Source organism: Barbus barbus (assembly GCF_936440315.1).
Source record: "Barbus barbus genome assembly, chromosome: 15".
NCBI lineage: Eukaryota > Metazoa > Chordata > Actinopteri > Cypriniformes > Cyprinidae > Barbus > Barbus barbus.
Window position 1 is genome coordinate 29,177,002 of NC_136743.1, and position 16,243 is coordinate 29,193,244.

Genomic DNA, 16,243 nt, shown 5'->3' on the forward strand with positions numbered 1-16,243 from the left:
AAAGGGTCTTTAAGGAGAAAGCTGCTGTGAGCCCATCTGTTTGCATGCTCATGTGAGCTTTACGGTGATGGTGCCAGAATATGAATAAAAATAAACTGCTGCACATGTATCGGCTGTCATAATAACTCATAAAACTGACATTTTCATACCTGGCAATGTGATAAATGACAGTGACACCACTGTCACAGATGGTCTATTAGCAGAGCCAATTTCCTCAGGAAGTTCCTTGCTCACACTGTGAGTTGTGTTGAACAAAAATATATCATTTCTAGCATCAGTTAATGTTTCAGTGCTTAAAAATGGAGAAAGAGGTAGTGGAACTTGTATTTGTAGCTGAATTGTGTCTCCTATTACACTGTAATGTAATACAACCTCTAATGAAGTTGTAAAACTAAACCCTTTTTTTTTTTTTTTGCTAGTGTAAGCCAATTACAGGCCATGGATTTGTTCTGGACAAGTACAAGTGCCAATGCAAGAGTGGTTTCTATCACCAAAGCCAAGTGGCGCTCAATGGCTTCTCAAGTAAGTACAAACCTGAACTGCTGGGACTTTGGATTTATAATGTGAATTGTTTTTGAGGTGAGCTGTATAGGAACATCTAACATTATACTTTTAATCTCTCATGGTATTTTAATAATTGATATTAAAAAAATGCTTGCGATTAATATGAAGAGATAAATATGAGTTGTGAAAACTGGGTCATCCTTCAATATAAGACAATTAGATTATTTCACAGTTTTATTGTCTGTGAACAATGAATGTGAATGTAAAATGCACATAAATAAAGTAATGGGTCTTGTTTGAACAGAATTTGTCTGGATTGAATTTATCTTTCTGACAGAAATAGATACACAAACATAGAGTTACTTCCTTCCACCAGATAATTTATGATCTCAAACTAGGCACGAATACCCCAAAGACAGAGTTTATATCTATTTAATGTGGAGAGTCCTAGTTGTTAAGAGCAATATTCCTCTCTCACACGCTCATATATAAACTAATGTAAAAATAGCTCCTTTGAAATGAGGCTCTTCTACTTTTGAAGCAGAAATCTATAGGCAAAACTAGTGTTTTTTCATTCCATTTTGCTTCTTTCAGACTATAAGGAAACATCCAAAATACATATTTAAATGTTTATTATCTATTTGCATCTGTAGATTTTAATTACAATATTTTTTTCTCATGTACTGAATCAGAAATCTCCACCAGTTTCAATGCTATTTAAACAGAAGGGTTTGTTTATATAACATTTGTCTGATTTATATAACATTTTATTCTTAAAAATAAATGTATTCTTTTTTGTCAACTGACAGTATTTTCTGATTTATGGAGTAATAAAAAAGAGATGCAAAATCCCCTCTGTAAAAGTCTCTGGCTTTATCCAATGCTGAGATTTATGTTCTGAAAATTATGCAAATTAGTGGCTCTTTATTTAGATAATACCTCATTTAAATGTTTTAAATGAAAAAAAAACTTGTAATAAAATGTACTGTGATTAATCAGCTGGGGAAAGTATGGTGATACCAGTTTGTTTTGCCTGATTCATAAAGTAATGAAGTAACAGAAGCTTGGAGACAGTATTGGCTAATGTACAGATACATGCAAATATGGACTAATTACAAAAACCTGCAGCTCTGTTCAAACACGTGGCAGATACACGCATTTACCTCATTTCATATTTTATAAACCAAGGCTTCCATGTACATATTTCACAAGCCCTGGGACTCTCTGAAAATCATGCAATCTAAATTTAGTGAATTTGGTTGAGCCTCTGCAGTTATAGTCTGTTATCTGCTCTCTGTCATTGTCACGATTCTGGTTTGTGGTCTTTTGTTCAACTGCCACAAGAGGTCGCCTCTCCAACATATTGGCTCTCACACCACACAGACTGTCATATATTACCCTGGACTGCATTTCCCAGCATTCATTGCACACAATTACACACAGCTGTCTCAATCACACGCTCACACCTGAGAACCATCTCACAATCACGCACCCTTTATAAACCATGGACTTCTTTTCTCAGATCGCTGTGTATTGTTCTGCGTTTAGCACTCTCCAAGTGTTAGCTGCCTTACCGAGCCATTCTGTGTTCGCTAAGTTTAGTTTATTTAGTTTATAGTCTCGTTTCCTGTTTCCCGCCCTTGTATCGTGGATTTACCCTTGTCTCACCATTTCGGACTCTGTGTTTACCTCGTTTGGATTATTGCTCAGGTTATCGGACTACCCCTCTTCTCAAGCCCTCTGGATATTGTTCACCGTTTCATGGTGGTTTCATTGTTTCATGGTGGTAACGTTTATTAGATTTGAGTTGTTTTTGGATAAATCCTTCAGTCACAACGCTGTATAAAATGCAAACACATCAACAGATATGTCATAGTATGGTTCCTTGTCATTCACCTGTTGTTAGAATCAGACCGGGGAACGTACCCTGATGAGTCCTGGGAACCGTCCGGGAGGTGTTTGCCCTGCCGAGAAGGCTGTCCGTTCTGCACAGGCGACACACCGTGTGTGGCTCAGGAAGACACGGCCCTCCGCCTCGCCATGGTCTCCTTTCAGGGCTTCTGCACGCTCCTGGACCTCATCAGCATGGTGGTCGTTTACCACTTCCGTTGCAACAAGGTAATAACATTTACTGCCAAGTATCGCACCTGGAAAGGCTTTGAACTCTGATTTTATTCTGCTAGAATTACCTGAAAGAAAAACTAGAGCTTGATTTCTGCTTGAGCTGGTTTATTTGGCTAAAGGGCAAATACTGCTTTCCAAAATGTCATTGTTCAGTATTCTCTCCTATTACTTCTCTCTCTCTTGTTTTTCAGAGAATCAAAGCATCTGGTCTTATACTTCTTGAAGCGATACTTTCAGGATCTGTACTTCTCTACTTCCCTGTAAGTTCTAACACTTCTTCGTCAGAAGTTCTTCTACAGTTCTTCCAGAGGGCGTCATATCGCGATGGAGGCAGTGCCTCTCGTTACTTTCCTCATTCATTCTCAGTTACCCAAAAGAAAACTCACCGCAATTTATAGACTTTTTTTTTTTTTTTTTTTTTTTTTTTTTTTTTTTTAATAATGTTGTTATATTTTTCTAAAAATCTTTATTAGTATTACATAGAAAAAAAGTCATTTGCATCTGGGGTGGCATGAGGGTAAGTAAATGATGAGAGAATAAATTTTTTTGGTGGAATATAACTGTGGCGTTGTACCAAAATTCATAGACTTCAATAAAAGACAAGATGCGCTCCTTTACCTTTTCATTCACCCCTTTTCTAATTAGCTTGTAAGCCGAGAATTATGGGTTCTTGCAAGTGATGTTGGGTAAAACAGTAGGAGGGGAGGGTTTCAGTGAAATTTGAATTCATGTGATTTCCAGCTAAAAACAGCAATGCATCCTGGCTGACCCTTTTTTTTTTTTTTTTTTTTTGATCAGATTGCCACAAAGGATCTAATACTAGATGGAAATAAGACCAGGGGCATTTTTAATTGCATGTTAACTTTGAAGGACCAGGCAGCCAGGATGCAGCTGTAAAGATCCATTATGATTTCTTGGTTTTATCCTCGGTTGACTGATTTGTACATTCTGCTCCTGAGACACTTTGAAATGCTTTTCATTTCGGCCCTGTGCCACGGCTGGTAGTGTATTACATAAGCCTGTTCAGTGCTGAAACCGTGACATTATTTTCAGTCAAAGCTAAGTATTCGTTGACCAGCTTTCACACAGATGAACCATTTCAAATGCAAATCAAGGTCTCATTCTAGTCACATTTCCTAACTGCAAACCCCATCGGAGTGTCTTCACAATGTAATAACTAGATTACTTGGGTAATTTTTCACTGTGAATGAAACTTTGATCAGACACAATGGGAGATGCCCAATATTTGATCACATCTCATTTGTGAATACTTTTTCGTCTTTTCCGTACTTTTTGTGTAAATTCAAAATTGAATCTGTCAAAGCTGAATTCCTCGGCTGTAGTGATTGTGCTCCCGTTCAATTAAAAACAGGCACGTCGTCTGTTGTGCTCATGTCTTTGTGGTATTTTTCTCTGTTCTTAAGCTAAGCACACCTCCCAGACCATCTGTGATCGTCAACAGCTCCTGCATTTATATGAGGGAGGATGAAACCGGGTAGGGATGGGAACTTCTAAATGGGGGATTTGAGGAATGGATTGTTTTTAATTTGTCACTTTATCTCTGGATTCACTACAGGAATAATGAAAACCAGATAATGTCACAAATATTTAATGTACAAAAAATCTCCCCCAGGATGGCTCTGAGTGTGAGGTTGTGGAGGATGCATCGGACTATGACTGTACAGCATCACTCTGTTCAGACACCTCAATCTGCTCTTGAATAAGAAAGCGTGCTTCACTACATCACATGTCTGGATATGTTTTATTGTAATGCTTATCTCATTAATTTGATCATATTGAATCAATGTCAAACTAATTGATCTCAATAATGACACAATTGTCTTCTTTAGAGCTGTTTATGGCTGGATAGAATTTGTTTCGCACTGCAACTGATGAACTTTGTCCTCTGTAGAGCTGTTTTAATTTAGTCTTACCCTTAGTCTTGAGTCAAATGTCCTTTTTTAGTTTTTATTATACTGAGTCAACCTATCCTGTTTTTTTTAGTTCAGTCAAAGACTTTAGCTAAAAAAAGATAGTGCTCTCCTATTACTTATGAATAGCAGAAAGTGCAATGCGCAATATGGAGGAATAATCCCGCCTTGTGAACAAAAGAGCCAATCGCGTCACTGCAGCTGCCGGTAGAAGATCCGGTTGCTTTAGAAACATTCATCATTCTGAGACATGCACTTAGTACCGCACATGCACATTGGCTGGTCTAGCCTGAAAAATAAGCTTTTCAATGCTATTTGAACACAAGAAACAACATTTATAATACAGTGATGAAATTTAATCGTAAGCCTGGTGAACAGTTTTGGTGTTTCCCCAATCAAAGAGATAGGAGCTGCACTTACATGACTGAAATAGAGCTGCCCAAGAGGCGTTTCAAAGGTTAAATGACTTGCCTTAAAGAGACTTTGGTCAAGTTTTAGTTGACTAAAAATCTGTTTTTTTTTTTTTTTTGTGTGTGTCATTTTAGTCAAAGAATACTATTTTTTTTTTTTTTTTTTTTTTTTTTTTTTTAATTAGAATCCACACAATTCACGAAAGGTAAATACTCCAGGTTAAACAAACACATGAGACACTAAACAATAACTGACAGAAAATTGAACAGAGACTTTATATAGGACAGCTAACGAGGGGCAAACAGGTAATGGGAGTAAACTAATAATGACCCATCCAGGACAGGAACAGGAACGATCAAATATGGGCAAATGATGGAGAAAACAACAGAATGTCCATAACTGTGACAGTTTTAATCAATAGTGATTAATTTAATAGCTTTTAAATTAAAGTTAATGCATGAATATTGTATTTGTTATCATGGGCAAGGATTTAAGTAACACTCAGTTTTTTTATATGAAGAGTTGCCCTGCTCTGGCTGTCTATCCATAAAGGCATCCTTGTCCTTAAAAAGGTTAAAGATCACTGGTTTAGTGATCTTCATCCCTAAATGTTACAAAAATTGGTATTAGCAATAAAAAAATGAAGCAGGGAATTTTTCTTTTTTTGTAAGATGATGTCATGCTTTAATAAAAAGCATTCACAACATCATAAAGGCTCATAAATTATTTATGAATCTTTGTATTATAGTAATAAAACATTGTTTTTATCATAAAAACCCTAATATAATCTGCTCCCTCTCTTAAAGTAAACATGAAATCAAAATTGACTTAATTCGCATTTTTGATAATCAGTGCATGTATTGCCCCTAAAATTATTTTTTTCCTGTTTTTTTTTTATATTTTTTATTTCTCTTCCAGCCACCTGGCTCTATTCTAATATTTAACATTTACTTTTCACAATACAGTAAATTTCTACACATTTTTCTCCCCACATTTTTTTCCAATATTATTTTGATATTTGACATTTATGTTAGTTTATATGGTATAGTTGGCTTCGGGTAAAGCCACTTTGAACCTTAACAAATTCCACTCACATTCATTATATAAACTGACATTCACTAATTATTATAACTGACATGTAATATTGACTTTTAGAAGGCAGAAGTGAGTGTGCAGTCAGGAAATTCAAGTCAGATTTGGAAGAAAGGAAAGAACAGAAGGGCAGAGAGGAAGCAGAAACGGCGAAGCATGAAGTTGAATTTGGAGTGAAAATAGTATGAGAAGAGTATAAATATATAACGTAGATGCAGAGTATGAAGATTTAAAATATGATCACAGTTAAAGTTAATATAAAGCATTTAAAGTTAAATATCCTTTTTAACGCCACATTACATAAGTCAGGGTTGTAAAAGGTGTTTCATGTTCCCTTTTTCTAACAAATTCAGTTTTCATGGCACAACAAATTGATTTTGAGCTCTGTATGTAACAGACGATAGTTGTCAGTGATCAAATATGTGCATGCACTCAGATGATCTATGGCTGCGTGTGTTTTCTATGGTGACATGCTCTGCCACATGCTGCTGTTCTGCTGTGCTGCATTATGCATTATTAATGAGTCCATCAAGTTCTAGCAACTTGTTAAAAATAAATCCACTGATTAATTAATGGCAGAGTGTTGAGGGAAAAGGGGGCCACCTATTTGTCTCAAGTCTGAAGTTACAAACATGTTGCTTCGTTTCTGTTGCTGTCCTTGACTCCCTGCCCTACAGTAATGACAGTACAGATACAGACCAGTTTTACAATGAAATTTAACAACAATTGTGCACGCTTCGGGTGTGTGCGAGTACAGCGCACAAGTAACGAACTGAGTTCTGTTTCGATTCTTCTCCTTGTGGTTTTAAATAACTTGAACGTGTAAATTGGCAAATTAATCTGCGAATCACATGCTGAACGGTGAACCTGGCCCGTATATCATGGATCAACTGCTATCCGTTTAAGCCCTTATAGCCTATATGACAGATCAGAGCAATCTTTTATTTACTAATTTAACATTTAACATGAAATCATCAAATTGCTACTCCATATCAATCGCATATAACGAGAATACAGAATAATTTGAACAATCATTTATGCACAATAAATAACAGAGCGTCATATCTATACACATTTTCCCCAGAACTTTCTCGCGACCCGGTAGGAATTCTTCCATGGCCCGGTAGAGGGTCGCGACCCGGTGGTTGGGGACCTCTGCACTAAATTTGTAATTCAAGATAGGTATGCACCGCTTTGTGATTTGCTACTTCTGCTTTCAAATCCTGTACATTTTATCACAAAATTCAAACCATAAATGCCATTTTCACACTCTTAAATGTGGCGTGACAGATCGCTGTAGCAACTTCACTTCAAGTCTCTTCCGCTTTAATACAGTGCAAAATAAACATGAACGATCTTCATTGAAAGATACAATACAACTTACCGATATGTTCATGTCTCATGTAGTCACTCAGCGTTTCAACCGAAAGAAAAACATTAAACAACATTTCATTTACCTCAAGAAAGTTAACCAGTGTTCACAGTTGGATATGATGCATCCCTGTTTGAAAAAAGTAAGACATATATTAAATGTTTATATCATAAATTGCTAATATCTTATGTTTATACCATGTTTGTATGCCAATTTTAGCTTTCTTTTGTTGTTAATTTTAACTTGTAATATTATGTATCAAATAAGAGGGCTCCCTGTCTATAGAATTGGGTGGGAGAGATTTTTTTCCTTAAAAAAACTGAACTATCAATATTGGTGGTTACTCTTTATTTCGCAGTTTGTGTACTTCCGGTGTACTTATCCAGGAAACGTCTCCAGGTTACACATGTAACCATGGTTCCCCGAGGGAACAAGACGCTGCGTCGGAAAATGCTATGGAGCACCTTTAGCGTGATCACGCTTTGAATCACATGTGTAATCAGTCCAATGGATGGGAGAGACATCATGGGCGGGGTGACGTAGGGACCAGGAAGCTTAAAAGCACGTGCGGTGGAAACAGCGGCAGCTTCTGGAGAATGAAGGAAGCGCTTGCAGGGATGCGAGAAGTATGGCAGGGAGACGCAGCATCACGTTCCCTCGGGGAACCTCGTAACCTGGAGACGTTCCCCTTCAGGAACTCGAGCTGCATCACAAAACCCTAGGGGAACGAGTATGCCATATCACCAGACTTTCAAATCCCTGCATAGTGTGGAAGAGCACAACTAAGGCGAAAGAACATAGGAGCTGGGAGTGGCATGAATGTCGAGGTCATAGAACCTCACAAAGGTGAGCGGCGTGGACCAGCCCGCAGCGTTACAAATGTCCTGCATAGAAGCACCCGACAGGAAGGCCTTGGAGGCCACCACGGAATGAGCCTTGACCCCCAGGGGTGAGGAGAGGACTCGCAAGCGAGGGAAATGGCATCCACAATCCACCTACTGAGGGTTTGTTTAGAGGCAGATCCCAAATCCCACGAAGAGACATGAGATCGTACCGGAGGCCTTAGCCACAGCGCACCGCGGAGGAAATGTGTAACTAGGGGGTTTCTGGCCACCGACTGACCCCCAAGAGGGGTGTGGTAGGCCTCTATAGACGCCACGTAAACCTTCAAGGTGGAGTGGGTCAACCCTGCAGAGAAACGGGCCTGCAGTAACTCCAGGACTGAACCAACTGGGCAGTTAACTGGGTCAAGCTGGCGGTCTCCACACCAAGAAGTGAAAAGCTTCCACTTCAAGGCGTACAGTTTCCTCGTGGAGGGAGCTCTGGATTGGAGAATGGTCTCCACAGCCTCAGTTGAGAGACCGGAGGCTATGAGTTGTGCCCCCTCAGGGGCCACACCCACAGTTTCCACAACTCCGGGCGAGTCACAATCCCCACCACTGTAAGGGTCTCATGTACTGCGGGCCAAAAGGCATCACGTTGGACACAGCTGCCATCAGACCCAGCAGTTTTTGAAACTGCTTGACAGTGAGTGATCGGCCTTCTTTCACTCTCGCGACTGAAGTGAAGATCGACTCGATCCAGGAGACAGATGTCCCTGCATTGTTGTCGAATCCCACACTACAAAATGATAAGTCGTCCTCTGTAATGGAGAAAGCACACTTTTCTTGGCATTCAGTCTCATTCCCAGCTCTCTCACGTGGGCGAGAATGATATCTCGATGCCGGACCGCCGTCTGGTCCGATTGAGCTAATATAAACCAATTGTCGATATAATTGAGTATGCGGAATGTCCTGGAGTCGCAGTGGAGCCGGAGCACCATCCACACACTTTGCGAGAGTGCAAGGCCGAACAGAAGAAATCAATACTGGTAAGCTTCGCCCCCAAAAGCAAACATCAGGAACTTCCTGTGTTGAGGAAGGATGGATACATGGAAGTATGCATATTTTAGATCGATCGTGACAAACCAGTCCTCGGACCTGATCTGAGACACAACCTGTTTTATGGTGAGCATCCTGAACTTTAATCACATGACTGAGAGGTTCAACTGATGCAGATCTAAAATGGGACGCAACCCTACATCCTTCTTCGGAGCAATGAAGTACCGGCTTTAGAACCCGGATTCTCTGTCACGAGGAGTGACCACCTCAATGGCCTACTTCCTCAAGCGAGTACCAGAGTGGTACCTTTTCAACGTAAATACGTATTACGTGAAGTCATGAACGCGCATCACAGAACAGGCGAGCATTTGTGTTTATAAAGCATATACATTTATTTAATTTTTTTTAAATGACTGATCGTTTCGCTAGATAATACCCTTATTCATTGTCTGGTATCGTTTATAGCCCTTTGAAGCTGCACTGAAACTGTAATTTTGACCTTCAACCATTTGGGGTCCATTGAAGTTCACTATATGGAGAAAATTCCCGGAGTGTTTTCATCTAAAACCTTAATTTCTTTTTCGACTGAAGAAAGAAATACATAAACATCTTGGATGACATGGGGGTGAGTAAATTATCAGGAAATTTTAATTTGAAAGTGAATTAATCCTTTAAGTAAACAGTACTGCTCTCACCCCAGGAAGAGAGGGGCGGGGTCAGCAGAGTCATGAGCATTTAAAGGGGCATGGACTAAAAAAACGGCTTGATGAAAACAGAGCTGATTTTGACAGGGTAAAGAAGGTGTTTTTTACACTACCATTGAGAAATTTTAACCTAAGTATGTTATAGACTTTTCATTAAGACCCTAAAGAATCATATCAATTTGTGGAAAATGGGCATCCGATGACCTCTTTAAAAATAGGGGCCCAGGACTGTAAAATAAAGTGCTACTGTATCGGCACATTTCATTCAGAATAATCGGCTATAGGAAATATATGAAAACTTATTGCAAGTATTATGGCATATATGGCAAATTAATCCCATATATGCCATAATGTTTGCAATAAATTGTCATATATTTTTGACAAAACATTTTTTTGCACATATGTGAATTTCTTTAGTATAAAATACTAAAATTAAAATAAAAAACCCTTCCTAATGTCCATCTTGATGTAAAACCAGAGTGACTTCAATTGCATTTACTTCAAATAAGCCACATGACAACTATAACAATATTTAACCAATCACAGGATATCATGCATACCTGCTTGAAAAAGTAAAACATATACTAAATATATAAGTATATATGTATTTAATAAATGACTAATAACATTTTATACAAGGGTTATATGCCAACTTTAACTTTCTTTTTTTGTGTTTTTTTTTTAATAACTGTTTTTTTTAAATCACCATAGGTGAATTTGAAAAAATTGCTGCTTTTACCTGAAGATGGACTTGATGAAAGTAGCACACAGTTCTTGTTCTTAGCCAGTTTCAGGAAACTAACGGTGGCACCTGCTGCTAAAAATGGCTGCATGAGTATTTTTCCACACATCAGCATGATGCCTCATCAAGTTGGACAGCATTTCTAACCAGAATGCACCTGGTAAAGATTTCCAGTGAACATTTCTGTGCCTAGTATAAAGCAGGTTTATAAAATGGAAACCTAACAGAACTAGGACTATAAAATAACAAAGACGTTTTTCCCAATTTGGTTGTAGTGTTGGAGTAGTTTCTTGTGTGGACGGTTCAAATATGAACTGCCTTATCAAGCTTTTCACATTCCTAATGAGTGTAAAAGGCATGTGCTCATTTATTTATCTGAGAGAAGTGCTGCTAATTGAGTCTTCCTCATGGTTAGAAGCTGCACATGGCGAGCTCTTTGATTATACTGGAGGGGCCATTTTGCTGTTTGCACATTTAAGAGGACGACTGTGGATTGGAGAGCTGTACTGGTGATTCTCCTAGGAGACACAAGAACAGATGCATCTTTCCATCAGTCCGCGATGATAGTTATTTAATTCTGCTGCTTTAAATAAGACAGGCACAGAACAAAGGGGACACCAGGCTTGATACATAATGAGGAATTCAGGGAGCACTTTACATACTCGGGAGGATAAAGAACAAGGATTAAACTATGACAATCTGGAAAGCTTGTATTTATACTTCATTCACATGCATAATAACATGAGTATATTTGTGCATATTTGTGTAGTTTTGAAAGATATGTCAGTGTGTTTCATTTGCATCAAGTGAATTGAGCCTATTTTTAAGGCCGTTAACACTGTTGCATTGTGAAACTATTGTAACAATTAAGAGTAGTTTACCCAATAAATGAAAATTTGCTGAAAATTTACTCACCCTCAGGCCATCTAAGATGTAGATTAGTTTGTTTCTTCATCAGATTTGGAGAAATCTAATATTACATAACTTGCTCACCAATGGATCCTCTGCAGTGAATGGGAGCCATCAGAATGAGAGTCCAAACAGCTGAAAAAAAACATCATAGTAATCCACAAGAAATCCACACCACTCCAGTTCATACGATCTTGTGAAGCGAAAAGCTGTGTTTGTAAGAAATAAATCTATTGTAAAGGTGTTTTATACGGTGGCTGAGAGAGCTTAACATGCTGCAAATAGAAAAAAAACATCTGCAAATTAAGAAAACCACTTTGTCAATTTTACAACACATGCGCTGCAAATGCTCACAACACAACTAAATAAAGAAATGCACTGCAAGTAGAAAAAAACACCTTCAAATTAAGAAAACAACTTCATCATTTTGACAACACACACGCTGCAAATGCTCACAACACACACAAACAAAGAAACACACTGCAAATACTCACAACACAACCAAGCAAAGAAATGCTCTGCAAATAAAATTCTTTATTTGGTTGTATTGTGAGCATTTGCAGCACCTGCTGTCAAATGGAGAAAGATATTTTCTTGATTTGCCGGTGCTGTATCTATTTGCACGTGTAATCTGAATTTCAGCAAATTGTCCTTTCATTTACTTTTAGCAAAATATAATTCCTTACTACTTTCTTTTGATTTTTAATGTGGAATTTGACATTCTTGACAGTTCTCATAAGACCTGCTACCTTCTGTTTTCCGTAAGAGCATCAGTGAAACTGTGAAACTGATGTGTTCTTCTTATCATAACTACAGTCTTAGTATTGTGACGAGTCGGCTGCCTCCCCCCTTATTATCATCACCACCCCGTCCCGTAATCGCCGCCCTTCACCAGGCTCCCTACGGGAGTGGGTGTGTGAGAGAGGAGGGGCGCTGAAACAGCTAGGGCTGGCGGCATGTGATGAGGCACACCTGATGTGAATCACCGCCGCTGTTTAAATGCAGAGCGCGCCTCTCCTCGGGAGACCAGTCTCTTACCCGTGCATGCACGCTGGTGTCCTCGTGGGTCCAGGAAGGGTGCGTAGAGGGATTCCCGCACCACCCAAGACGTGAGCTGCCGGACCCGCGGTCCGGACGAAGCCGCACCCGTGACACGGTCGACGGGCCAGGAGGTCGGGCCGTAGGATCCCCGGAAGTGCCGCCGCGACTGAAGAGGGACGAAGCCGCTGGATGAAGCCGCCACCCTTGCGCCCCTTACCTGGACCCTTGCTTCTAGAACACTGCCCTCCTTCACAAACCCCGCAGCACGACGAGGACACCAGACCCCCCCCCTGTTTATTTTGGACACTTTTACCCTGACGCCACACCCACTGTGTCTGTCGTTTGCTCCTCCCGTCACAGTATATAAAGAAATGAATGCAAAAGATATTCAGTGATTAGTCAACTTGCTAACTTTTAATTTTTATCTTTGTATCATCAGGTTATGATACAGTATTTTAATCCAAGTGTTTTCCGGTGTATTCTCCTGAGATGGGTCCGTTTGCTCGGATTTGCTATCGTCTATGGAACAGTGATTCTCAAACTGTACAGGTACAAATAATGCTGCCAGCTTCACAGTAAACAATTATATTTCTGCTGAAGTCTGCATAAAGTGTTTGTGTAGTTTACCACTTTTATATTTGTGCCCCGTCCTTGTTTCTCATACCAAGGGTTTTAAAGGTGTTCCTGTCCCGCACCGCCCAGCGGATCCCGTACATGACCAGCTGGAGGGTTCTGCGCCTGCTTGCTGTGATTTTGCTGGTGGTCGTGTGGTTCCTCGTGGCCTGGACCTCAGCTGTATGCCAGAGCCCTGACACCCATCATGCCCTCGTTGACATCGGTTTTACCCCAGAAGGCCTGCAGTTCAGCATGTGCCTGCTGGACAGCTGGGACTACATGATGGCTGCTGGTCAGTTATGCTTAATGTTATACTACCATAACAAGCACTGAAGAGCAAAATACAGACAGCGACACACTTAAACCACAATTTAAAAAGTCAATAGATGAGATGCAGATTTAAAAACCAGCAATAAATATTATATGACATCATATATTCTTTATACATTTTTTGTAATAATATTATAAGTATATCATGAAGTAGAATGCAGAGGTCAATATCTCACACACCTGCTGCCTTCGTTTGTGCTAGCAGCAGCCTCAAACAAAAGGAAAATGAGGCAAGAATGCCAAAGTCTCAGGGTTATGGATGCAACTTTGACAGAAGAGATGTGGGATGTATAATCGGATCATCTGAGTGTGGCCAGACAGCCTTTAAGGCATGAGGGTGTGAGACGTGGCCAGTGATGCAGAGATGGTTCTCTCTGACAACTCCAGTACCTTCTGCTTACAGCGTGAAGCACAGGGGGAACTGCATGGAGACAGCCCGGAAAACTCATGATATTCATGCATACAAACAAAGTCATTCTCACTTGCATTATTTCAATGGTGGACAAAGATATAAGGTAAACTCATTGTACTTTTTGGTCCTTTTTGAAGACACGAAACAGTCTCCGTTGTCTCATTTGTTATTTATCCCATTTTCCTGGGGGGGACTTTCCTTTAGCATAGGGTCAGTATAGTTAACTAAAACTATAATCATAAAAAAAAAAATTGTTACTTAAAATTAAAAATAATATCTAAAAAAAACTTTAATTGTTATTGAACTAGTTGCCAAGTCAAGTTTAACCTATTGTACTGAAGTAAAACAAAAAATATATGGATATATTTAAACAAATAAAATTACAAAAACAAAACACAAATTTACTAAAATGAAAACAAATAGATAAATCTCTCTTAGTGTGAAGACCAAAGAGTGTAAAGACCATCGACTCTACCGTGCGACTCCACCGGGCTAGGATACCGGCAAAGGATATCACTTTTTATTTAATTATTTTTTTCCCTTTTTATGTTTACTATTGAAATGTTGTTGTATGCATTTGTCAATTTTATTTAATTTCTGTATTTTCTTAAATGGGTGTGTATAGTATTTATAGTGTTAACTGTTAGTTTTAGTTACTTTTTCTTATTTGTAAGTCGCTCTGGATAAAAGCGTCTGCTAAATGACTAAAAGTAAAGTAAAAGTGAACCATTGGGTTGTGTTGTCTATTTATAGTCATTCTCTCTCATTATACTCACATCAGACTGCGAATTACACAAATCAGCTAAAACTAATGATTTTGCTGTGGAACTGTACATTGAGTAGCTATGCAGCAAACATGTCATAGTATTTTTCTACAGTCTTCAGTCCATGTGGTGAAAGAATGCAGAAAAATCAAAAATCATTTGAAGGTTTTTTTTTTTTTTTAAGAAACCGATTCTGAATGAGAAACAGCTCTCAATTCCTAACACTACAGCTTACAAATTAATGTGAATGCTTAAAATAGAAAAAAAACAACTAATATTAACTTTATTCAAATACTAAAATATATGTTGTTTTTTAAGTTATATAAAACAATATATGGTCACTTTAGTTATGTGACCAATTCTCACTATTAACTAACTCTTAACTATGACTTTTCCCTCAATTAACTCCTTATTTGCCACTTAATAATTAGGTAGTTGTTGAATTTAGGTGTGGGGTATGATTAAGGCATCTAAAATATGCTCATGCAGAATAAGGTATTAATATGTGCTTTAAGAATACTTATAAACAGCCAAGATGCTAGTAATATGCATGCTAATAAGCAACTCCTTAATTTGTCCTAATGTTGCAATATATGTATAGTCTGATTATGAGTTTAGAGATTAAGCTAATTCCATTCAGATTTGTTACGTTGTTTCAAACGTCGCCTTCAAGATGTTCATGCACCATCGACTTGGTGTTACTTTGAGTGATGCGGCAAAGGAGAGAGGGAGGGGAAACAGCCTTTCAGGCCGTGTGAAATCACATCTTTTCAGCTGGCATTCCCAGACTTGACACACTAAATAATTAGTGACGGCACTGTGCTGTGTCTCCTTGTGTTCCTGTTCCAGCGGAGTTCCTGTTCCTGCTGTGGGGCGTCCATTTGTGCTTTGCCGTGAGGACCGTTCCCTCCGCTTTCCACGAGCCTCGCTACTTGGCCATCGCCATTTATAATGAACTCCTCATCTCTGCAATATTTCACATCATTAGGTGAGCAATGTGCATTAGTTATGAGTAACAACAGCAGAAGCATGATTAAGATGTCATGCTTTCCATGTTTATTCATGAGACAGGCTCTCTGCTTTGTGAGTGGAATGCAACACCACACTTGAGGACTAACATGAAAGTTGAAATGCAAATGAAATACAAACTGAAGTGATTTTCTGAGATTTGTCATGTGCAAGGAGTTGTAATAGAAAAAAATGGTTAAATCAAACATTTCCCTTTCTTTGTGTTTTCAGGTAGACTTTATTTTTTTTTTAAAATTTTCAAAACATTTTAAAACATTATGTGTCATACACTTGCCAAGTTTGTATATGGTTACAGAGAAAAACTGGACATCACTAAATGATCACGCGCTACCATACTTTTCGTTCTGTGGGTTATGTGCAACAAAACATCACACATGTAGATG

General features: G+C 38.8%; 1 pseudogene across 1 annotated transcript in view; it reads left to right on the forward strand.

Annotated features, from left to right (window-relative positions):
• The window catches only part of LOC306881115 (metabotropic glycine receptor-like), a 47,531-nt pseudogene that overhangs the window by 23,636 nt on the left and 7,652 nt on the right, over positions 1–16,243 (forward strand). The window contains exons 3-8 of the transcript in view: positions 420–522; positions 2,411–2,622; positions 2,820–2,888; positions 13,150–13,259; positions 13,379–13,617; positions 15,681–15,819. The product of the transcript in view is annotated as a metabotropic glycine receptor-like (transcript). The remainder of the gene's footprint in view (positions 1–419; positions 523–2,410; positions 2,623–2,819; positions 2,889–13,149; positions 13,260–13,378; positions 13,618–15,680; positions 15,820–16,243) is intronic.